Source organism: Anabas testudineus, chromosome 18 (genome assembly GCF_900324465.2).
Source record: "Anabas testudineus chromosome 18, fAnaTes1.2, whole genome shotgun sequence".
NCBI classification, from domain to species: Eukaryota; Metazoa; Chordata; class Actinopteri; order Anabantiformes; family Anabantidae; genus Anabas; species Anabas testudineus.
Genome location: NC_046627.1, coordinates 13,770,614 through 13,795,035, shown reverse-complemented (window position 1 = coordinate 13,795,035; position 24,422 = coordinate 13,770,614). Strand labels below are relative to the sequence as shown.

General features: G+C 39.4%; 2 long non-coding RNA genes across 2 annotated transcripts; one reads left to right on the top strand and one right to left on the bottom strand.

Annotated features, from left to right (window-relative positions):
* The first annotated feature begins 4,592 nt into the window (after positions 1-4,592).
* On the top strand, positions 4,593-23,230 carry LOC117153045. Its single transcript, XR_004463463.1, has 3 exons — positions 4,593-4,619; positions 22,093-22,468; positions 22,562-23,230. It is a non-coding gene; the product is annotated as an uncharacterized LOC117153045 (long non-coding RNA).
* On the bottom strand, positions 15,207-17,970 carry LOC113157059. Its single transcript, XR_003298425.1, has 3 exons — positions 17,701-17,970; positions 15,596-15,912; positions 15,207-15,350 (listed from the first exon to the last, which is right to left on the bottom strand). It is a non-coding gene; the product is annotated as an uncharacterized LOC113157059 (long non-coding RNA).
* Positions 23,231-24,422: the final 1,192 nt, after the last annotated feature.

Here is a 24,422-nt window from a genome sequence, read left to right as displayed (position 1 = left end):
GATCTATGAAGACACAGTGCAGCTCTCTTTGTCCATCTCTATACTTCATCAGCATCTTTTAAAGTAAATACTACATCTGTTGTACTCTTTCTATACATTAAACCACACTGCTGCTCACAAATGTTCACCTCTGACCTTAGCCTAGCTTCTACCACTCCAGTGCTTCTCAATTATTTTTTTATGTGTCTGCAGCAAATAACCTACAAAATAAAAAATAACCTACAAAACAAAAACAATAAAACAATCTGTGCTGATTATTTTCTTTTATCAACATAAGGAAGTCAGGATTAAAGCTACAATCAGCACGTTTTGCAGTTCACAGCTTTTTAAAGAGGGTTTAAAACAGGATCCATCAACTCTCAGCTCCTGTTCAGTGTTTATCTGGGATCAGTTCTTGGTCTTCAGAGCAGCAACAGCAGAGAATCCAGTCTCACAAAGAGAAGTTAGGTACAAAAGGAAGAAGAGTCCTCACATCTTCTGTCCTAACAGTGGATCCTGCTTCTCTACACTACTCTGCTTCTCTCTTCATAACCTTCTTCATATTTCCTCGTCTTAGTTTTCAGGTGACTTTCCTTTGTCTCTTTATCTCCGTCTCTGTCGTCTTTCTTTTCATACCTGTTAAATAGTTTTCATGGAGTCTCTTGAGGGTTTGTTTACTTAAAACCTCCCGTTCCATTAAGTGCAATAACAACATAGAACTAACACTCTCTTCCATCTACTGTGCTGGATGTGCAATTATACTTTATTCTACTACGGCAAAAAAACATGTTTCCCCAGCATCTCACTGCGCTCCACTATTTGAGAAGCACTCTACTAATCTATGGTTCATCAGTTTTATTCCTCTCTTGTTCTTATAAACTGACACCAGTTCACTTCTCCTTCATTCCTCAATCATCCTCTCACTCTCTAGATCTTGTTAAACAAACTTAAATCTCTACCACCACCTCTTTTAGACACTTCCACCAATAATTTTCTTAATAAACAGTTTCAGTATCTTGCTGAGAAATGACTAAAGTATCTGATAATTTTCAAATAACAAACCTTGTGATGATTCAGAGGTCCATGTTTCATTTGTTTTATTCCGCCTCGAAGAAACGTTTATTTATCCTCAACTGATGTTTGATGAATTCATCATTTTGAGCTTTTATAAGTTATCGAGATTCTTCAATGAAAAACTCAGAGTGAAGCAGAAACAGCGTCGAAATCCTTATATACAGACTATAGATGACCAGTCAAATCGCTCAACTCGTCTGCGTGCTGGTTATGTCCGGTAACTGTTTCTCATTCCTACTAAGTTCTCGTTACATTTCTGCACAAAAAAAACAAAAAGAAAGATCCCGCACAAGGTTGATGTTTAAATCCAGACCAGACACAGAATGCGGCCAAACACAGAGCGCGAGAGTTTATAAAGGGCTGATGAGCGAGGTCCCTGTGACCTCACTCCCGGACCCAAACGGAACGCCCCCCTTTATAGGAAACTGAAACTGTGGGGACTTTATTTTACATAAGCTTATTCTGTTCAAAACATATTGACTTTCAAATACATCATGTGCCTGTAAGTGTTTATAGCCAATATATAACACTAGAAAGAAAAACAGACAACAACGATAACATTTCATTTATCTTGTCACTACCGGACCCGTAGTCACAGTTCTAATATATACCGACAGTCCAGCTGTGCACATGATGCGCTGCAACCATTTCTCCCTGGGGCGGCTGTTTGAGAAGGGCTCCACACACACCAAGCAGAAACATTCTTCTTCCTCTGAGGATGACTCCATCTTCTGCTCGTTCCTTTTCTTGCTTGTCTTTGTTGATGTCTTACTCTTTTTCAACGTTATTGTGGACTGCATACATGTATGCAAGTTTGTTTTTTGCCCATTTTTCTATTTAAAAACGACAAAAAGGACCTGGTAGGTCACACCATGCATGTCTATTTAAATGTTTGACCAACCCCCAAAACAATGTGACAGATATATGAAAAGAAGCCCCAACTGGACTTTTTTGCTAACATCAAAGCTAGAAGCTACATTTTATAGCGTAGCATGGAAAAAAACTATGTAAAATATAGCTAACACTGGTTAACTGGTAATAATTGTTTTTTTATTAACTCATTATAAACTAGATGACATTTTTCACATTGCTTAAAAGATGAAAAATGAAGAACAGCTGGTGTCTGGGAGGAGTCAGGAACTAGTTATTAGCTGTTTATTCCCATTCTGACCTGAGCTGTTGTCTTTGTGTGGAGTCAAGGATGAGAGGGAGAAGATGATCTTCAGGATCCTGCTGCTCATCAACCTGATCTCATGTGTCTCTGGTTAGTTCACATCTTCACTTTATTCTCCAGCAACTCAACAATTATTAATAGTTCAATAATTCAAGTTGTCACTTTGTGTCTGTGTCTCCTCAACAGGAACATTTGTAGTGAATGTGACACAGACCTCCTATCAGGCAGAGGAGAACCACAACATCACACTGGAGTGGACGTTCACTATCAGACCTCACACATCCTCTAACTCAGAATGAACATGTGTTTTTTCAAATTTCTTAATTTTGGCAACTTAAATACTGAAGTACCGAGTCACAGATGCTTAGTTTCAACTTATGTTTACACAGTTTTGTCAAATAGATCAAAGAAAGTCTTTAGAGACTTTTAGTTTGTCTCTTCATCTTCTAATGTTACTGTGATGTGAACATATTGTAAATAAATCTTTATTAATAAGAGAGAAGCTGTTGAGACGTTTTATGTGTGTGTTAAGCAGGAGAAGAACTTGGTCTGTGTCTCAGTCACTAACACATGTATTCTGTCCTGTTACTAAATCTTCTGATGAGAGCTGCAGTGGATTGAAACTGTTTGTTTTGCATTTTGATCAACTTACATCATGTGATCAGGACATTAATATGATCCCAGTAAATATTTAATTATTTTTTAGCGTTAAGAACAGCAAAGTATGATCATTCATCCTAACTTGTTCCTTATAGGAAATGTAACCGATGATGTCATTGGTCAGTCAGCTCTGGCATCCTATCAGTTGGTGAACTTTGATCCGGTCCAAACCTGAGACGAGTTGCAGCTGGAATTCTAAACAAGTCCCAAACACTGAATCTGTGCCAGTGTCTGTTTATTTTAATCCTGAGACATTTCACCTCTGTTTAACTGTGTCTCTTATAAATAAACGATGTTGATGAATGTAGTTCTGTGTTCGACCTCTCTGATCCAGGTGTTAACAGAGTTGACTTCTCTTGTTGTTCTGTTTTATTCTTTTATAATCACAGGAGTACACCAACACTTTTCAGCAGACAAGTTGACCTGTTACATCAACATCATGTCAGTAGTTTAATACTGACAGCAGCTGTTTGCTGAGTTAGATGTGTTTGTGTTTCTTGTTATAAATCTCACTCTCTGTCTGTAGCTCAACATTTAAATAAAGGTAAAATATTAATATTAACAACAGCTGCAGTTTATTAAAGTGGTAAAATGAGAAAAGACAAACTTCAACTATAAGTGAACTGACAGAAAACAACACAACTTGCTGTGCATCTCATTTCTTTTCTCAATAACAACAGTGTGAAGATGGACACAGTTATTGAACGTTACATTACATTTAATACAATATGCTGAATAAATCATGTATAAAGAGTGAAAACTGTGGCCGAGCTGACTGTTGATTAATAAAGATTTTGGTTAAAAAATTCCGCCTCTCCACTCTGACGTCAAAAATCAGCCAAAAACATCAGGTCACAAAAACTGTTATTGTAGAAAAACAGTAAAAGATATTAAAATACGTAATGAAGGATTCATAGATTAAAGTCTTTAGACTTGTTTAAAGTTTGAATGGTGTCTGTAGGTTAAAGTATGATGAACTAGTTACAGCTGAAAGACGGAAAGTGGACGAACGTACAAAAGGTTTCTGAAAAAACATAATAATAAAAAGAATAAATATTATACTTTTTTAGTAGATACTGTTTATTAGTAGAAACTGGGGCCACATTGTTACTGAAATACATTCCTGTAAACAAGATTTGTTAAATGAGAAACTATATTTATGATCTTTAAGTAACTTTGATCTGATGTTTGTGACTCTTCACCTCTGTCTCCTCTCACAGGGAGAAGATGATCTTCAGGATCCTGCTGCTCATCAACCTGATCTCATGTGTCTCTGGTTAGTTCACATCTTCACTTTATTCTCCAGCAACTCAACAATTATTAATAGTTCAATAATTCAAGTTGTCACTTTGTGTCTGTGTCTCCTCAACAGGAACATTTGTAGTGAATGTGACACAGACCTCCTATCAGGCAGAGGAGAACCACAACATCACACTGGAGTGGACGTTCACTATCAGACCTCACACATCCTCTAACTCAGTGAACATCTTCTGTGACATGTTTACTGACCACAGTCACTTAGTCCTGTTTCATCTCCATGAAGGTGTTGAGGTCTCAGAGTCTCAGGATCAGCAGTTTTCAGGAAGAGTCCAGTTTGACAAAGACGTCCTCAGAGAAGGACGAATCAGACTCCAACTATCCAGACTCAGGACTAATGACTCAGGACTGTACCTGTGTGAAGTGAAAACAGATCAAGGTTGGAGCTCTGACAGATGTCGACTCAACGTCACTGGTGAGTTGATTTTTATTGAACTCAACAGCAGCAGCTCAAAAATACTGAGATTTTAAATTCACTGTGATAAAAAGACAAAATAAGCAAAGAACCAATAAACATTGGGATGTTTGGTGTTCCGGTGTGGTATTGGCTCAATAGGTAGAGCAGTTGACTACCAATCACAGGATTGGTGGTTTGATTCCCGGCTTCTTCTGTCACATGCCAAAGTGTCTTTGGGCAAGATACTGAACGCCAAGTTGCCCTAGTGAGTCAGGTCAGCTGCATAGCAGCTCTGCCATCGGCTTGTGAGTGAATGGGTGAATGAGATGCAGTGTAAAGTGCTTTGAGTACCAGCTAGGTAGAAAAGTGCTATATAAGTGCAGAACATTTACATTCAGATTTTCTGTCACAAATCTAAAATCTTTTTTTAATGTAATTCAAAAACATTCTTCTCACCTTCTTTTCCAGAGTAAATCCAAGAAGCTTCCTGAATTGTCCATGTTTTTCTGTTCTTTACAGATCAGCACAAATCTATTTTTTTATTAGGTTTATATTTAAAAAAAATATTTAAACCTAATCATTGTCAAGTCTCAGTGACAGTGATTTCTCTGACAGATGATGATATGATGTGTTCTTTACAGCAGCTGCTAATCAGCACAAACCTCAGAGACCAACTGTGAGTCCACCAGCAGAGGGTCCAGAAAGGATCTAACTCTACACTGGACTGGGACTAGGACTGGGACTAGGACTGTTACTGACAGCAGCTCTACTGACTGTTGTTAATCAAAAGTTTCTGAGGAAGAAAGAAAAGAAAGAAAACTTTCATATGGTAGAAACAAAGAGTTTACCAGTAGAGTTTGGATGTTGCTCATCAACAGTTCACAGGATCAAAGACTGTTCGTCCTTCATCTGATTTAAACTTCACAGAAGTCAATTGTTAAATTAAATATAATTTTTTTATGTATTAAATTCTGTTCATATTATTATCAGTGTGAGTTTAAATGAGCACAGTTCACTTTATCTGACTTCACCTCTGTGATGAAGACTGTAAACGGTCCCATGATCTTCATGTCAATCTTTAGTCCAGTGAAGTTGGTTTTAGTTAGATAGGTAATTATAAAATGTCTGACACAGCTAGAGCAAAAAACTAAAGAGCTGGTGGTGAACTTCAGCAGGCGCTCAAACTCCTCTCTTCCACTGGTGAACATCCAGGGAGTGGATATTAAAACAGTGGACACCTAGGTGTTCACCTGAACAATAAACTGGACTGGACTCACAACACTGATGCTCTATACAATAAAGGACAGAACAGACTCTTTCTATTGAGGAGACTAAAGTATTTTGGAGAACAGGGAGCACTACTAAAGACCTTCTATGACTCTGTGGTGGCCTCAGCCATCTTCTCTGAAGTGGTCTGCTGGGGCAGCAGCATCACGACAGCAGACTGGAGAAGCTGGTCAGGAAGGCCAGCTCGGTTTTGGGGACGCCCCTGGACTCAGTGCAGGAGGTGGGATGGTACCAAGCTCTCATCAGTGCTGGAGAACGACTCCCACCCCCTGTATGATGCAGTGTCGTCTCTGAGCAGCTCCTTCAGTGACAGACTGTTACATCCAAAATGTCTGAAGGAACGATATCGAAGGTCTTTTCTCTCTCTGATGCTGTCAGACTTTATAATCAGAGCTGCTCCCAGTGAACCATTTTCACTATTAGTCACTTTAAAAACTGTTCTTTAAAACTGTGCAATGAAACAAATGACCCATGGTGCAAATATTTGTATGACTGTGTAGATATGTGATTTATTTTTTATTCTTATTTTAGGTTGTTGCCGTACAATACACATTCTCCACTGCTGTAACATTGAAATTTAGCCACTGTGGGACGAATAAAGGTTTCTTATCTTATCTTTTCTTAGTCAGGAGAGCACGGTTTGTCTGTCACTGGACTGGAAGAGTCTCATTAACTCCTCTAGTCGTGGAATAAACTAAAGCATGTCTCAGTTTTACTGAATGAGGAAGCAGGTTGTTAAAACAGAGCTCTGAATATGTGATCAAGTTAAAGACAACAGGAGGAGGAGGAGGAGTGAACAGTGAAGTAACAGGTTGTTGTTTTTTCCTTATGTCACCACGATTTGAGCTTCGTAGAAAAGATTTACAGTGATTATATTTCTAGTTAAACACAGAAAATAAAAGTGAGGTTGTTTTATGGTGCAAGGTCGTCAACAGCAGTTTTTAGCAGTAAACTAATCTTGAATTAATTTAATAAAATCTTTTCATCTGATAAAAAAGTCTGACTCTCATAGAGAGAAATGACTTCAGAGACTTGTCGTCAACAGTTTAATGTATTTATGATGATGATACTGTCGACATTGAAGGATTTCAAAGCAGCTTCTCTCTTCTGGTAAAAATTAATGTTGTTATCTCACTAACACATCTGTATGAGGACTCATGTGGTCCCTGAACAAACCCATCACTGACATTCAACTGATCCACAGCAGGGAGGTGGGACGGACTTTGGACTCTTACAAACAGCTCATTTTTACTGAACATAGCTCCTGTACAGACCTCAAATGACTGAAGATGGAAGGTGACGTGCTGTTACTTCTTAGTTATTAGAAATATTACATGAGGATAGATGACAGGTTAAATTATTAGATCAGTTCTCAGTTAGTATAATATAGACAATGTTCACAGAGCTGTAGAAGAGTTTGAAACGTCACCTGGAGCTTTAAAAGAAAAACACTGCAGATATTATCTTCACATGATAAATGAACTCAGTGTGTGTTCAGAGTGTAATGATGGATGGAGTTTTCTATCTGTTGTATGTAAACATTAAATGAAAAGGCTGTTTTATATTTTTAAGTGAGTTCTTTTGTGTTTTGAGGTTATTTTATATTATTATATTATGTATCTGTTGAACTTTATTCTGGTTCATGTCAAATTACGTCTCCATTTGAAACTCAGGTCTTGTACATGTGGACACAAAGATTCACAGGGACTGATCAAATGGGTAACTGGGTAAATTTACTAGTGTTTTTATTCTTTCTCACCAGTTGGTGGCGCCCTCCACATACTCAGCTGAGGTCTGTGTACTGTAGTTCTCTGCTGACTGTGAAACCACGTGGTTTGTCTGTGGACTGTATTTTCAATTCAATTTCAGTTTTATTTGTATAGCGCCAATGCACAACAGAAGTTATCTCAAGGCACTTTACAGTGTAAGGTTTAAGACCTCACAGAAAATATTTATACAAAAAATTATAGAGAAAACCCAACAATCCCATTTGAGCAAGCTTTAGGCAACAGTGGAGAGGAAAAACTCCCTTTAGAGGAAGAAACCTCCAGCAGAACCAAACACATAGTGGGCGGCCATCTGCCTCGACCGGTTGGGGTGAGTGGAAAGAGAAGAGAGAAAAGAACAGCAGGCAATAAAGACAATAACAAGCAGCAAGAACATTGGGCGGATGAACTGGATTCTGGAGATGTACAGCTCCAGGCCGAGGATACCTACAGAGAGAGGGAGACAGAGAGGAGGAAACACTACTACAGGAAAGAGAAGACACAAAGTTAATGATGTGCAATGGTGGCATTTGCATTGATACAGGAGAAAGGAGAGAGGAGAGGAGCTCAGTTTATCAGTAGAGGTCCCCCAGCAGACTAAACTATATCAGCATAACTAGGAGATGGTTCAGAGTCACCTGATCCATCTCTAACTATAAGCTTTATAAAAAAGGAAAGTTTTAAGTCTAGTCTTAAATGTAGAGAGGGTGTCTGCCTCCAGAACCTGAACTGGGAGCTGGTTCCACAGGAGAGGGGCTTGGTAGCTAAAGGCTCTGCCTCCTATTCTACATTTGGAAACTCTAGGAACCACAAGTAAACCTGCAGCCTGAGAACGTAGAGTTCTGCTTGGAAGATATGGAACTATGAGGTCTTTAAGATAAGATGGAGCCTGATTATTAAGGGATTTATAAGTTAGGAGAAGAATTTTAAATTCAATTCTGGATTTTACAGGGAGCCAATGAAGAGAAAGTAACGTTGGAGAAATATGATCTCTCTTGCTAAGTCCAGTCAGAACTCAGCATTCTGGATTAACTGGAGGCTTTTTAATGATTTATTGGGACAAACTATTAATAATGAATTACAATAGTCCAGTCTGGAAGTAACATATTTTAATCAAGAGTATTCACTCTATCAACTAAATAGATCTAATAACTGTAGCTATATGTTTGTACATGTACACGTAGGCTGCACACACATCATGAGCTGAAATTCAATGTGTCGTTCAGAGTGTTACCCTCAACTCCTCCTCCACCCAAACCCCCTCTAGTAGTGAACAGGGAGGAAACAGCTGCAGGTGTTGAAGCAACCTGCTCTGGTAGAAAGGTGGTCTGAGACCTGTAGAGGACATTTAAAGACTCACATGTTTAAGTCCTCAGTGTGTCCATCAATGGACTGTAGACACTGACAGTAAATTCAAGATTCCAAAAAACCTTTATTAATCCCAAAGGGAAATTGTTTTGCCTCATTACAGTTGTTCTCAACACAGAGAGAAAGAAACAGAACCACAACCAGGAAAGATCCACAACAACATAAACACACAATAACGTCAATACAGAAAAACTCAAGATATGTACAGAATATTTGAGATAAATGCAAATGGCTTAGTATTTATAGTCCAGGGCGGAATGATATTTATAATGATTTTATAAGACATCAATTGTCACTTGGGGGGGATTGTACAGATTGATGGCCACAGGTAGAAAGGATCTCCTGTAACGTTCTGTAGAGAACTTAGTGTTGATCAGTCTCTGGGTGAACATGCCACCCTGTCCAGCAGCACACTGTGCAGTGGGTGGGAGGGATTGTTCAGGATTGAGAGGAGTTTGGACAGCGTCCTCCTCTCAGCTACAACATGTAGAGGGTCCAGCTCCACCCCCAGAACAGAGACAATCCTCCTGATCAGTTTGTTCAGTCTGTTAGTGTCTGACACCTTCATGTTGCTGCCCCAGCAGACCACAGCATAGAAGATGACACTGGAACCACAGACTCATAAAACATCCTCAGCATGGTGCTGCAGACGTTGAAGGACCTGAGTCTCCTCAGAACGTACATCCAGCTCTGAGCCTTTTTGTACAGTGCTGCTGAGTTCTTAGTCCAGTTTGTTGTCCAAGTACACCCCCAGGTATTTTTACTTGGATATGACCTCCACCTCCTGTATAGAGAACTGTTCCCTGTGGAGAACCTGTGCTACAGACCACAGTGTCAGATCTGTATCTTCAAATCTTCCCTGCAGGTCAAAGTGTCCCCCCTGTCCACCTCTTTACAGTTTTAATGGTGGCAGGCTGCCTCTGAACAAAAGGTGAGTACTGTAGGAGGAGATGGACCAGGTTGTTATCTGAGGACGGGAGGGCAGTGGAGCTGTAGACATCTTTAACATTAGTATGGAACAAAACTTAAAACATAAAGAATTATTTTTCATTAAACAACTGACTTCTGTGATGTTTAAGTAACAGTCTTTGATCCTAACGTCATCCAGACTCTACTGAGCAACTCTCTGTATTTTCTGCCATAGAAGTGTTTCCTCTCTCTTCTTTCTTCCTCAGACACTTTGGAATAACAACGGCCAGTAGAGCTGCTGTCAGTAACAGTCCCACTCCTAGTCCCAGTCCTAGTTCCAGTTCTAGTCCAAGTCCAGTGTAGTGGTGGATCACATCTGGAGCTGACAAGAAATGTCCAAAAAGTCAAAGGTCACAGAAAAACTGTCCATAAATATGAGAAATATAAAGAAATGAAACAGAGTAAAAAGAGCATCTGGATGATCTGGACGATCAAACAGTTCCAGATGTTCAGTAGTTCAACATCAGTAACTACTGTACTGGATGGAACAGTTCTGGATTTAAACAGAGAATCAGAAGCTGACAAAATAAAGACATTTCTAAATGATGTGTTCACTCATTTTCTTGCTGAGTTTCACAGAAGAAGATTTAGTGTCTGCAGCTAAATGTTGATAATTAAATATAAAAATAGAAATAAACAGTGTTTGATACGACGTCCTGTAAAAACTGAAATATGTTCTGTTGGTTTTTATCCAGTTTATTGAGAAAAATCTGAATGTTTGTTGGTTCTTTGTTTCTTTGTGTCTTTTATCACTTCCTATCACTGAGCTGCTGCTGTTGAGTTCAATAAAAATCAACTCACCAGTGATGTTGAGTCGACACCGACCAAAGTTTGCACCGTAATCTGTTTTCACGTCACACAGGTACAGTCCTGAGTCATTAGTCCTGAGTCTGGACAGTTGGAGTCTGATTCGTCCATCTCTGAGGACGTCTTTGTCAAACTGGACTCTTCCTGAAAACTGTTGATCCTGAGACTCTGAGACCTCAACACCTTCATGGAGATGAAACAGGACTAAGTGACTGTGGTCAGTAAACATGACACAGAAGATGTTCACTGAGTTAGAGGATGTGTGAGGTCTGATAGTGAACGTCCACTCCAGTGTGATGTTGTGGTTCTCCTCTGCCTGATAGGAGGTCTGTGTCACATTCACTACAAATGTTACTGTTGAGGAGACACAGACACAAAGTGACAACTTGAATTATTGAACTATTAATAATTGTTGAGTTGCTGGAGAATAAAGTGAAGATGTGAACTAACTAGAGACACATGAGATCAGGTTGATAAGCAGCAGGATCCTGAAGATCATCTTCTCCCTGTGAGAGGAGACAGAGAAAGATCTTAGTGCAGAGGCCCGCGAGATCATATCAAAGGTGTGTTACAGCAAAATATTCAGCTTACTCTGAGTTTACTGGCAATTTGCCGACTTGGAAGCCCAGAAATGTAGATTTGAACTGCTCAGTAGTCCGATTGCAGTTGACGTGGAAAGCGCATCAACCGTCCAGTTTCGATGTTTCCGCCCCAACTCCGTGCAGAAGCTGCTCAAATGTTCTCTATGTTCGGCAGAACATATCTATGTTGATGAAGATGAACCAAACACCACTCAGGAGTCGTCTCACTGATGAACCTTCACTCAGTCCTGAGGATTTCCTCAGCTCAGAGCCAAACCCCAACTTGAACCAATGTGCATCAGAGTAAATCAGAGTGTAGCAAACTGAGCTTGAATTAATGTTTTCTTTATGACTTTTTCTACTTCAAGGCATAGACTGTTAATAGTTGAAAGATTGAAGTAAATTATTATTATTGTTAATGTTTTTTGTTGTTGGACAGTGAATATTTTAATTAAAAACGGACTTGAAAGACTACAGATAGAGACACAATAATGTATTTTATTTATTTAAATAAGAAATGAATACCACTGATGTGTTTTATTTCAAATGTAATTTCTCAGTTGTTTATAACATTAACCTTTGCTTGCTCCAGAATTAATGTTTATGCAAAACTAAAGTTTGTTTCCATATGAAAAGGTTCAACATTACATAACTGAAGAGACGGAAAACATGAACAATTGCAGTAAATTTTTAAATATATATCGAGTTTGATCCGCGACTTCGTTCCGGGCCAAACTGCGAGTCTATTTCATTTTCAATCAGTTTATAAGAACTGATAAAAACTACTTTTGTTTTCTCGACTGATCGAGACGATCGATTTATTTGTAACATATCGTCCTTAAACACAAAAGTCAAACCAGCTGACATTGAACAACAAAACATGGAAGATAAAACTGTACTTTACCTTCTTCTTTCATTTCACACTCACTCCAGGTTTATATGGGATCAGGTCGCTTTGTTCAATCAACAGCGCAGTTTTTCAATTTGAGATCAACTTTAACAATTTAATGTTAGATTTTGTTAAACTTTCTTTCAAAACCCTCCCTCACATTAAAAATATCTCTGTTCACATCTGTCTCAGATTTCCTGTGTTCCCACAGAATTCCAGGACTGACTGACCAATGACATCGTCAGTTACATTTTCCATAAGGAACCAATTAGGATGAATAATCACACTTTGCTGTTCTTAAATATAAAAACTAAAACATTACACTTATGTAAGACACACATACTTAAATGAGGCCCTTGACTTTGACTGTCAAGTTGAAAGAGCAGCTCTAAAGTCACTTTTCTTCTCTTCACTGTGGAAAGGTAATCGCTCATCCACAATGTAACAGATGATGTCATTGGTCAGTCAGCCCTAGCATCCTATGAGTTGGTGAACTTGAAACGACCTGCTGGAAATCTAATACATCCTAGAGACACTGAATCTGTGTGAGTATCTGTTTATTTTAATCCTGAGACATGTCAGCTCTGTTTATCTGTGTTTGTTATAAATAAACTGTGTTGATGAATATAGTTCTGTGTTGGACCTCTCTGATCCAATGAACTGAAATATATATAAAGAAGATACATTTCAATGAACCAGGTCCTGACTGAGTTGATAAATGAAGCTTTAGGTAAAAATCATTAAACTTAGAACAGCAATGATTCTTTGTAACATCAGAAATATTTATACTGTGAAAGTAGAGGAGAACTGGGTTGGTTGTCAAACTTTTTATTTTTATTCAGATCCCTCAGAAACTGTGACTTTAACATATAGACTTTCACTTTATTAAAGTTTCCGCTAAGAATGAAGTGACTTTACTTTATTAAACTTATTCTGTTCACAACATGTTGACACTTTTTCCTCCTCTGCTCAGTGAATGTTCTTCCTGCTTCAATCCTCTCTTTCTCTGAGTAGGGAACTTGTCAGGGTTTTTCTTATTCAGGTCTTCTTCCTGGGTCCTGGGGTCAGGATTTGGACACTCAGTCACAAAGTCACCTCCCTATTGAGGGATGTTTTCCACTCACCCTGAAGCCTGAATCTTGGCCATGTTTACAGCAAGAGGGAAGCTGCAGCTACAATTATTGAACATCCAGGAAGAAGAGACAGTGTTGATGTGTCTCTTCAATAGACCAAAGACAGATACATCCATGGGCTGCAGGCGTGAGAGCAGCGAGGGGGGAAAGATAGCATCACAATCCTATTCTCTTTAACATAGTTAAACCCATCAACAGACAGGTGGGAGCTGTGATTGTCTAGAAGCAGGACACGTGGTCTTTATTTGCTGCACTTTGTGTGGACTACAACTGTCCCTCCAACACTTCCTGTTGGAGCAGAAATTAGAAGATGGACCAAAAAGTTGATTCACATGAAAATGAAGAAGGGGGGTCCTGTTCCCAGTGGCAGAGACGGCACAGGAGACAGTGACCAGGGTTCCTCTCTCAGCAGATGTCAGAGATCCTCTCCTGGCTGCCACTTTGTTTTCTTTATGGACAGTGATAACACCAGTTTAATCCATACTCCAGATGGACTGGGACTCAAACTGGTATTATGTTTATTGAAAGCTGTGGTACATGAAAGCTTAGTGGCCTCCAGGGTCCTGATGAGAGTGATGGACGTCTCTTCAGAAAACCAGAGAACCAGTCTACACAGAATGAGACAAACCAAGTTTCTGTTCCAGTCCAACACAGTACAGTTCTTATCTAACTGCAGATAACTCAGTCTTTATAGTGTAAGAGGATAAACTTGGTGATGTCCACACCAGCCTGCAGTCCTCTTCAACCTGACAGAAACTCCAACAGAGTTCTCAAACACAGCCCTCTGCAGCCTGACAGCGACCCTTGACCCCAGGACCGCCCCACCATGTGAAATAGTCAGACTGCGCCCCCTGCTGTTCAAAACGTAAATCTACAGTAAAACTGTCACAGTCACGACTTCCTATTTAGTTTATTGATAGGATATCCACACATTTGTTCCACCTTGTTACATAAGTAAAGTTTTTATTCAATTAGTTTTTTATTTATAAATCTTTTACTTTAAACTGAATAATGGTGTAAAGTGTTAATACAGTTATATTTGTGTAGAATTCATTTATATATTGTTGTGCAGTAGTTGTCAACTACTGCAGCTGACTGACTGAACAATGGACTGTTTCTCTTCACCTCTCTTCATAAATGTATTACCAAAGAAAGAAAAATAACAAAAACACTCAGTGTGTTCAGAATGTAATGATGGTTCATATAAACACAAATAGTATGTAAAGTTACTCTTTCTCACACAGGGCAATGTAGTTTTTGACTTATTTTTTACCCTTACTAATAAAAACCTTCATTTAAAAAATGCATGATGTGTTTAACTGTGTTATCTTTGACTAGTAATAAACTGTGTTTGTATATCAGAAACATTAAAGTGTGACAAACATGCAAAAAAACAAGAAATCAGCAAGGGGACAAACTCTTTTTCACACCGCTGAAGTTGTTGGTAACATCCCTCTTCTCTTAACTGCATCCACATCTCCATCACTTGTCTTTTATTCCCTCTAACTGCAGATACATGGAAAGATACTGTATGAGGAAATGAATAAATTGATAATGAAACTGACTTTAACTTTGAAAGTGTAAAATGTGAGGAGAGAGGAACAGAGGGGTTTTTGGAGACAAGCGACGTCCTTCAAGATGGAGGAGCAGGACAACTTCTGGAGTGAATGGAGGTCGAGGACCGATCAATAGCAATTACTCAACTCATCATGAGTGAAGTAATCATTACATTAAATTTAACCCTTGATGTTGTTCACCTGCTTTTTCAGAAGGAGTTTGGTACAAAATCGGGTTCTGATGTTTTCTAAAGATGATAAAAGCAAAAACACAGAGAAGCAGAGCAGCAACTGACAAACCAGCTACTAGTCCAACATTTACTTTCTTGTTTCCTCCATCCTTCTTTCCTTCATCCTTGTTTCCTCCATCCTCAGTGTTTCCAGCTGCACCACCTGCAGATGAGAAGCAGCAGTGAGTCAGCAGGTGTCAGGTAGGTGATGAGTGAAGAACACAACAGAATCCATTTCCTCTTCAAACTCCTGTCAGACATTATCTACTGCACTTTGATCCCATCACTCATACCAGCTGTTTTCTACAAAGACTCATCAACACCAACATCTGATCTGTGATGTTTCACTCTCACATCAACAACCAGGAAGCAGCTTCAACTCTGATCCTCACACAGACACTAACTCACCTGGTTCAACAACTGTGAGGTTGCAGTAGCAGATGAGCTCAGGTTCTCCTCCTTCTCAAACACGACACTGGTATGTTCCAGTGTTGTTGTTGGTGACCTCAGAATCAAAGAAATGTCTCCGTCCTTCATCTTTTTATCTCTCAGCTCCACCCGACCCTGAAATAATCGTTGCTGGAAGTCTTCATGAGTGTGGTTGTCACAGCAGTAGAAAACTTCACCATCTGACTTCAGCTCAGGTCTGATCCACTCCAACAGTAGGATGGCAGCTTTCCCAGGAAACTGAAGAGTGACGTCTCCAAACTTGACTTTCAATGGATCTAAACAAAGAAACAAACAAGAAAATACACAAATTAAAGTACTAAACCAGTGAAACAGATCTTTGAGAAACATTTTGACATATTAAGTCATAATGATTCACAAATGTCAACTTTACTAATTGATTAAATCAAATGTTTGTCTGGATCAACACTCAGCTTTATGTGAGTTATGGCTCCTTGTTCTCTTGTTGAGTTGTAAGAAGTGAAAAGTTAAATGTTGGTTGGTTTAATAGTGTTTGTTTAAATGGAGCCTAGAGGAAAAATGATTTGATTTGATCTCTCCCAGTGAGGTAAGTATTACAACATGTACAGTATAATGTACTTTGTTTACAGTCTTTTCTTTTATTCCTAGGTAAGTCTGTTATGTTCTAAAGACTTAGGCAACAACACTTTTTTTATGTACTACATTAAAAAAATCAGGGAAACGTAGGTGAACTCAGCCATAATGACACTTTTTCATTCAAACACACAAGGAAAGTGCAAATCTGAAATTCTGTTGCAGACTGGGTCACAGGAATAAAACATATTGGAAAGTTAAAAAACAGTAATACATCGTTTTCAAACTATTTAGAATATAATGCATTTTTAACAGCAACCAATGTGTCTACAAGTTTAGACGTTAAGGCAAAATACTACAGATGGTGCAATTACAAAGATTTTCCTCTTCCATTAATCAGAGAGGAGGAGCTGGATGAGACTTTGGTCTCTATGGTTGTAAAAGACGAACAGCTGTTCAGTATTGTGGAGGACGCAGGACTTAGGGACTAAATTAGAACCAAACTGTGTTCTCCCCACAAGGAAGGTGCATTTGATGAAACAGATGAAGCATGTCAGTAGTAGGCTACTGTATTTGAGAAGTTAACAACCATTTACTTTTAGCCTTTACGCTTTAAAAGCTATAGTTGCAGCCAGATACAACACAGAAAAAGAAAAGGCCAAAGCCGAGGTCCAGCTGGTCAGTGCTGTGAGATTGACCTCAGATATGTGGACCTCCATGAACACTGATGTTTACCAGGACAAAACATGACATTTTATAGATGACAACATCCACGAGGTCGACTTTATTACTGTAATGAAGTTCCTGCAGACACACACTGCAGAATACTGAAGAAGTTGGTTAATATGTAATGAGGCAAAACTATTTCCCTCTGGGATTAATAAAGTTTTTTGAATCTTTATCCAAACCTCTACAGACCTACTGTGGGATTTTTTTGTACCTCAGCATCATCTGTTCCCTGCAAACATGTTTTTTACAAAGTCGGACATTTTACAGAGAGCATCACTTATAATTTAAATGATCAGAAACATCTGTCTGTCCTACAGTCTGTGACCAGCAGAGGTTTGTGTTTGTGTGAAGCCTCGATGAAGCTTCATCAAACACCAGAAGATGTATTTAACAGACTGGACACCAGGTGTCGCTGCTGACCTTCACTGTTTAGCTGTAGACTTCACCATTTTACTAAATGACTATCTGTAGTGTTCGGTTTAATGTAGAAAATGTGGACAAGCTTTTTCTAATTCCTACTGACTTTACTGAGTCATCAGAGTTTGTTTGTCCACAGCTGCGTTTCTATCTGAGGCCTTTACCAACCAGGACTCAGAGCAGAGACCCAGACTCAGACTGGTTAGTACAGTGAGGACTTAGATACTGGTCCATTGTCTTTTAATTAATCCACTAATCATAATTAACCCGTCTTCATGTTCTTGTCCCCTCTCAGACACAGACTCTGTTAAAATGTCGTCTTCCTACAGTCACCGACCAGCAGCTGAAATAAAAACCAATCTTACCTTTTTCTACGATCCTCCATCGTGTCCAGTGTAAAACTCCTCAAAGTTAACATCAGTACCATCATCATCCAGCTCTAATTCAGTGTTAAATGTACATTATGTCCTTCTTCAACAAAAATAATTCATCTCCTGACTCAAACTCCTCATTGAACTCTGAACTTAGTAGGAATGAGAAACAGTTCCTGGACCTGTACAGACTGATACCTCCACACAACACTACCCAGACTACTTCTCCGTCTTCTACCCTTCAATACTTCTCTGAATTATAAATAACACATTTCTAATGATATAAACTGTGACACTTCACAAAGTTACAGTTTCTTTACTGTTTCCATTACAGAATCTGTCACTGGTCAGAAATTAGTGCAGCAGAGAAAACTCCGCCTGACGGTTCACACGTCTCCAGTATGTCGCCCCTCCTTCCTCTCTTTTTGATTGGTCAAATAAACAGCACGAGGACGAGTTCATTCATTTGATTGGTCATTTATATATATATATATATGAGCGTGTGAGCGCGTTTCTTTCTCTCTCTCAGTTCGTCATGGAAGAACTCATGGACCTCTGAATAATCACAAGGTTTGTTATTCGAAAATTATCAGATACTTTGGTCATTTATCAGCAAGATATTGAAGCTGTTCATAAACAAAATGATGAGAAAAGACAAGATTAGTGAGAGTGAAGTGAGGAGGAGGAGGAATTGAAGAGGATGAAGAGTGGAAGTGTCTAAAAGAGGTGGTGGTAGAGTTTTAAGTTTGTTTAACAAGATCTATAGAGAGAGGATGAATGAGGAATGAAGGAGAAGTGAACCGATGATCAAGGGAGACAGAGGAATAAAACTGATGAGACATAGAGTAACAGTGCTTCTCAAATAGTGATGCGGACCGTACTAGAATAAAGTGTAATTGTACATCCAGCAAGTCGCGCTCTCATTGTCAGATGTGCGCAGAGAGTATTAACTCCATGTTGTTATTGCACCGAGTTTGGAGCGGGAGGTTTGAAGTTTAGTGAACAAACCCTCAAGAAACACTATGAAAGAAAAAATTAACAGGGATGAAAAGAAAGACGACAGAGACGGAGATAAAGAGACAAACGAAAGTCACCTGAAAACTAAGACGAGGAAATATGAAGAAGGTTATGAAGAGAGAAGCAGAGTAGTGTAGAGAAGCAGGATCCACTGTTAGGACAGAAGATGTGAGGACTCTTCTTCCTTTTGTACCTAACTTCTCTTTGTGAGACTGGATTCTCTGCTGTTGCTGCTCTGAAGACCAAGAACTGATCCCAGATAAACACTGAACAGGAGCTGAGAGTTGATGGATCCTGTTTTAAACCCTCTTTAAAAAGCTGTGAACTGCAAAACGTGCTCATTGTAGCTTTAATCCTGACTTCCTTATGTTGATAAAAGAAAATAATCAGCACAGATTGTTTTATTGTTTTTGTTTTGTAGGTTAAAGTGTTTAATATATTGTTTTCCTGAGTTAATGTTGCTGATCAATTTGAATTTATTATTATTTATTGAGTTTATTTAATTTTATTTTTCAGTATCAAATGGTTCAAGTCGGTCAAAATATTTTTATAGTTTAAGTAAAGATTTAATTTCTTTATTATTTCAGGCAAATTGTTGCACTTTAATTTTTTTCTCTTGCAATGTAAATGAATAAATGTTAATTCTTTGTTGTAAGTTGATCTATATTTATTTCTTTTTAGTTTTATTTAATGTAAATAAGAATAAGGTGTTAAACAGAGGTGTACTTAGAACAATTTTATAGACAAACAATACTATTTATAGTTGTGGGGGGAGTAGAAGCTAGGCTAAGGTCAGAGGTGAACATTTGTGAGCAGCAGTATGGTTTAATGTATAGAAAGAGTACAACAGATGTAGTATTTACTTTAAAAGATGCTGATGAAGTATAGAGATGGACAAACAGAGCTGCATTGTGTCTTGTGTCTGTGAGCTGTAAGACAGTGGTGAGATGAGCTGTAGGAGGAGTTCAAGGTGGTGGTGGGTCTGCATCAAGGATCAGCTCTGAGCCTCTTCCTCAGTCTGGTGATGGACAGACTGACAGATGAGGTCAGACAGGAAACTCCATGGACTATGATGTTCACAGATGACATGTGATCTGTGGTGAGAGCAGGTGGAGGAAAATCTAGAAAGGTGGAGGTGTGATCTGGAAAGACGAGGAATGAAGGTTAGCAGCAGCAAAACAGAAAACATGTGTGAATGAGAGAGAACCAAGTGGAACAGTGAGGTTACAGAGAGCAGAGGTCAAGAAGGTGAAAGACTTTAAGTAGTTAGAGTCAAAGATTCAGAGCAACAGAGAGTGAGGAAGAGACGTGAAGAGGGGTGTGTTATAAAAGAAGATCAGAGAGAATGAAGGGAAAGATGTTCAAGATGGTGACGAGGATGAATAGGAATGAGTCCATCAGAGGGACAGACAATGTGAGATATAAAGATAAACTCAGAGGACAGATTGAGGTGGTTTGGACTGCACCCTCCAGGTTGGGGGGGAGATCCTCCCTCAAGTGGAGGAGTTTAAGTATCTTGGGGTCTTGTTCACGAGTGAGGGGAAAAAGGGAGCGTGAGATTGACAGACGGATTGGTGCATTGGCAGCAGTAATGCGGTCGGTGTACCGGTCAGTCTACGTTCCTACCCTCACCTATGGTCAGGAGTTTTGGGTCATGACCGAAAGGACAAGGTCGCAGATACACAAGGGTGCACCCTTAGAGATAGGGTGAGGAGCTCAGTCACCCGGGAGGAGCTCGGAGTAGAGCCGCTGCTCCTCTGCATCGAGAGGTGCCAGTTGAGGTGGCTTGGGCATCTGTTTCGGATGCCCCCGGGACGCCTCGTACGTTGGAGGGACTATGGCTCTCGGCTGGCCTGAGAACGCCTCAGTGTTCCCCAGGAAGACCTGGAGCAGGAGGTGTCTAGGGTGAGGGAAGTCTGGGCATCTCTGCTTAAGCTGCTCCCCCCGCGACCCGGCCCTGGATAAGCGGTGGAAAATGGATGGATGGATGGATGTTACAAATAATTAAAAAGTAATTAAAGTTAATTAATACGTTAACAAACAGTTTTCAGTAGTACAGTAGGTGAATGTCAGACTCATACTGAGCTGTAGAAAAATCTAAACACTGTCATTATCTGAAATAGTGTTTAAACAGATTAGTTGATTCACTAAAGTTTTTCTCTGGTTCTTCTGTAATTTCTTCTTCACCTCTGTCTCCTCTCACAGGGAGAAGATGATCTTCAGGATCCTGCTGCTCATCAACCTGATCTCATGTGTCTCTGGTTAGTTCACATCTTCACTTTATTCTCCAGCAACTCAACAATTATTAATAGTTCAATAATTCAAGTTGTCACTTTGTGTCTGTGTCTCCTCAACAGGAACATTTGTAGTGAATGTGACACAGACCTCCTATCAGGCAGAGGAGAACCACAACATCACACTGGAGTGGACGTTCACTATCAGACCTCACACATCCTCTAACTCGGTGAACATCTTCTGTGACATGTTTACTGACCACAGTCACTTAGTCCTGTTTCATCTCCATGAAGGTGTTGAGGTCTCAGAGTCTCAGGATCAACAGTTTTCAGGAAGAGTCCAGTTTGACAAAGACGTCCTCAGAGAAGGACGAATCAGACTCCAACTGTCCAGACTCAGGACTAATGACTCAGGACTGTACCTGTGTGAAATGAAAACAGATCAAGGTTGGAGCTCTGACAGATGTCGACTCAATGTCACTGGTGAGTTGATTTTGATTGAACTCAACAGCAGCAGCTCAAAAATACTGAGATTTAAAATTTACAGAGATAAAAACACAAAAGAAGCAAAGAACCAACAAACATTCAGATTTTCTGTTAATAAAGAATTTGTGATCAGCACAAATCTAAAATCTTGTGATTGTGATTCAAAACATTTTCCTCAGCTTCTTGTCCAGAGTGAAACTGAAGAAGCTACGAAGCTGTTTATTTCTAGATTTGATTCTCAGCTAAGTGAACTGATCGTTAGCTGCAGACACTAAATGTTCTTCAGTGAAACTCAGCAAGAAAATGAGTGAACACATCATTTAGAAATGTCTTTATTTTGTCAGCTTCTGATTCTCTGTTTAAATCCAGAACTGTTCCATCCAGTACAGTAGTTACTGATGTTGAACTACTGAACATCTGGAACTGTTTGATCGTCCAGATCATCATTTAAAACAACAGAGGATCCAGATGCTCTTTTTACTCTGGTTCATTTCTTTCTATTTGCTCATATTTCTGGACAGTTTCTCTGTAACCTTTGACCTTTTGGACATTTCCTGTCAACTGTTAACACAAATGAACAGAGAACAGACATCAAGTCTCAGTGACAGTGATTTCTCTGACAGATGATGATATGATGTGTTCTTTACAGCAGCTGCTGATCAGCACAAACCTCAGAGACCAACTGTGAGTCCACCAGCAGAGGGTCCAGAGAGGATCTACCTCTACACTGGACTAGGACTGTTACTGACAGCAGCAGCTCTACTGACTGTTATTAATCAAAAGTGTCTGAGGAAGAAATAAAAGAGAGAAAACTTTTATATGACAGAAACAGAGAGTTTCTCAGTAAAGTCTGGATGACGCTCATCAACAGTTCTCAGGACCAGAGTCTGTTCCTCCTTTATCTGATCTAAAATTAACACAAAAATTAATTGTAAAATGAAATTAACTTTTGTTTAATTATTTATTTATCACCACAGTTCAGACTGAGGACTTCGTCTCTGTAATGAAGACAGTTGAAGTTTGATGTGAGTTAGTAACATATTTAATGTTTCTGACCTTATGATTCGTTTGTTTTATTAGAACTTGAAGAGTTTATTTTAAACACTGTATTTGTCTAGTTCAGTGTCTCTACTGGCAGCATGAGCTGATACCTGGACCCTACAGAGGTTGAACAGACAGTCCAACTCCTCCAGGATGAAGCATCAATACGTACGTACACATCTCCTTCATTGTGCAAGAAGGAACTAGATGAGCACTTTCAGTGGGTCCTGGGTTCCTCCTAGTCCATGACAATGCCCAGCCTCATGTGTCTCTGTTAGAAAATTGTTTTTAACAGTAAGAGCTTTAGATGTAAGAAATCTAATATTTAACAGATAGTTAATCTTTTACATTTGTTTCATTCATCAATCTGCCATTAGTTATAACTTAAAGTGACTCTTGTGAAACTTCCCTTACTTCCCAGCATGTAATTCACCTCGAGACTAGAATCAACTGTAATGTCTCACAGACAATTATTATCTATTCACATCTCTCTCCCATCTGAATTCTATAAAAAGAACTGTATGTGACCTTTGCGTCTTGCCTCTGTCTGTGCAGGCTCCCCTGAGAAAATAAACTACTGCCTTATTAACCTCATTGCTGGTCCTGAGAAGTTAGTTACTGACATTTTCCTATCAGTTTATAACCTGATTCAATCTCAGTGAATGTCTGGTAATAACACTGAACACATATTTGAAATATAAAGCAGCAGCTGATATGATGACATTTTATCAAACATAGCTCCAACTATTCTGGATCCTTCCACCTCACTCTATCATGAACATCTTCTACCCTAACACTAGCCAACCTCATGTCCTCTGTTATAACATCCATATATCAGCTCTTTGGTCGTCCTCTTGTCCTCCTGCCTGGCAGCTCCATCTCCAACATCCTTCTACCAATATATTCACTATCCCTCCTCTGAACATGTCCAAACCATCTTGTTAATAGTACTGGTGCTTCACTTGGAACAACTCGTTCCTTATTCTGTCTAACCTGGTCACTCCTAAGGAGAACCTCAACATCTTCATCTCTGCTACCTCCATCTCAGCCTCTTGTCTCTTTCTCACTGCTACCGTCTCTAACCCATAGAGCAGAGCTGGTCTCACCACTGTCTTGTAGACCTTTCCTTTGAGTCTTGCTGACACTCTTTTGTCACACAACACTCCTGACACTTTCCTCCACCCGCTCCAACCTGCCTGCACTCTCCTCTTCACCTCTTTTCCACACTCTCCATCACACTGAACTGTTGACCCCAAGTACTTAAACTCCAGCACCTTCTTCACCTCAGCCCCCTGTAACCTAACATTTCTACCCTGATCCCTCTCGTTCAGACACATGTATTCTGTCTTACTACGACTGACCTTCATGCCTCTTCTTTCCAGAGCAAACCTCCACCTTTCCAGCTGTTCCTCTACCTGCTCTCTACTCTCACTGCAAATCACAATGTCATCCGCAAACATCATTGTCCAGGGAGATTCCTGTCTGACCTCATCTGTCAGTCTGTCCATCAGCATAGCAAACAAGAAGGGACTCAAAGCTGATCCTTGGTGTAGTCCCACCTCCACCTTGAACTCCTCTGTCTGACCTACAGCACATTTTGCATAGTTATTTTTGCAATTTTTACTCCGGATGCCCTTCCTGACGCAACCCTCTCTATTTATCCGTGCTTGGGACCGGCACAGAAGTCACTGGCTTGTAACCCCTGTGGCTAGATTATCCTCTAAAATGAAAGTGAAACCTAAAATTAACCTTCAAACTAGAATCACAACAATCAAAACACTAAACTAAATACAGTAAAGGTGGAAGTTAACATCAATCTGCAGTATTTTAGTTCCAATAAGAAACCTGCACCAGGTGATCAAAGTTTTTACCAGTACATTTATTTACATTTATTTAATTCAAGATTCAATAAACTTTATTAATCCCAGAAGGAAAAGT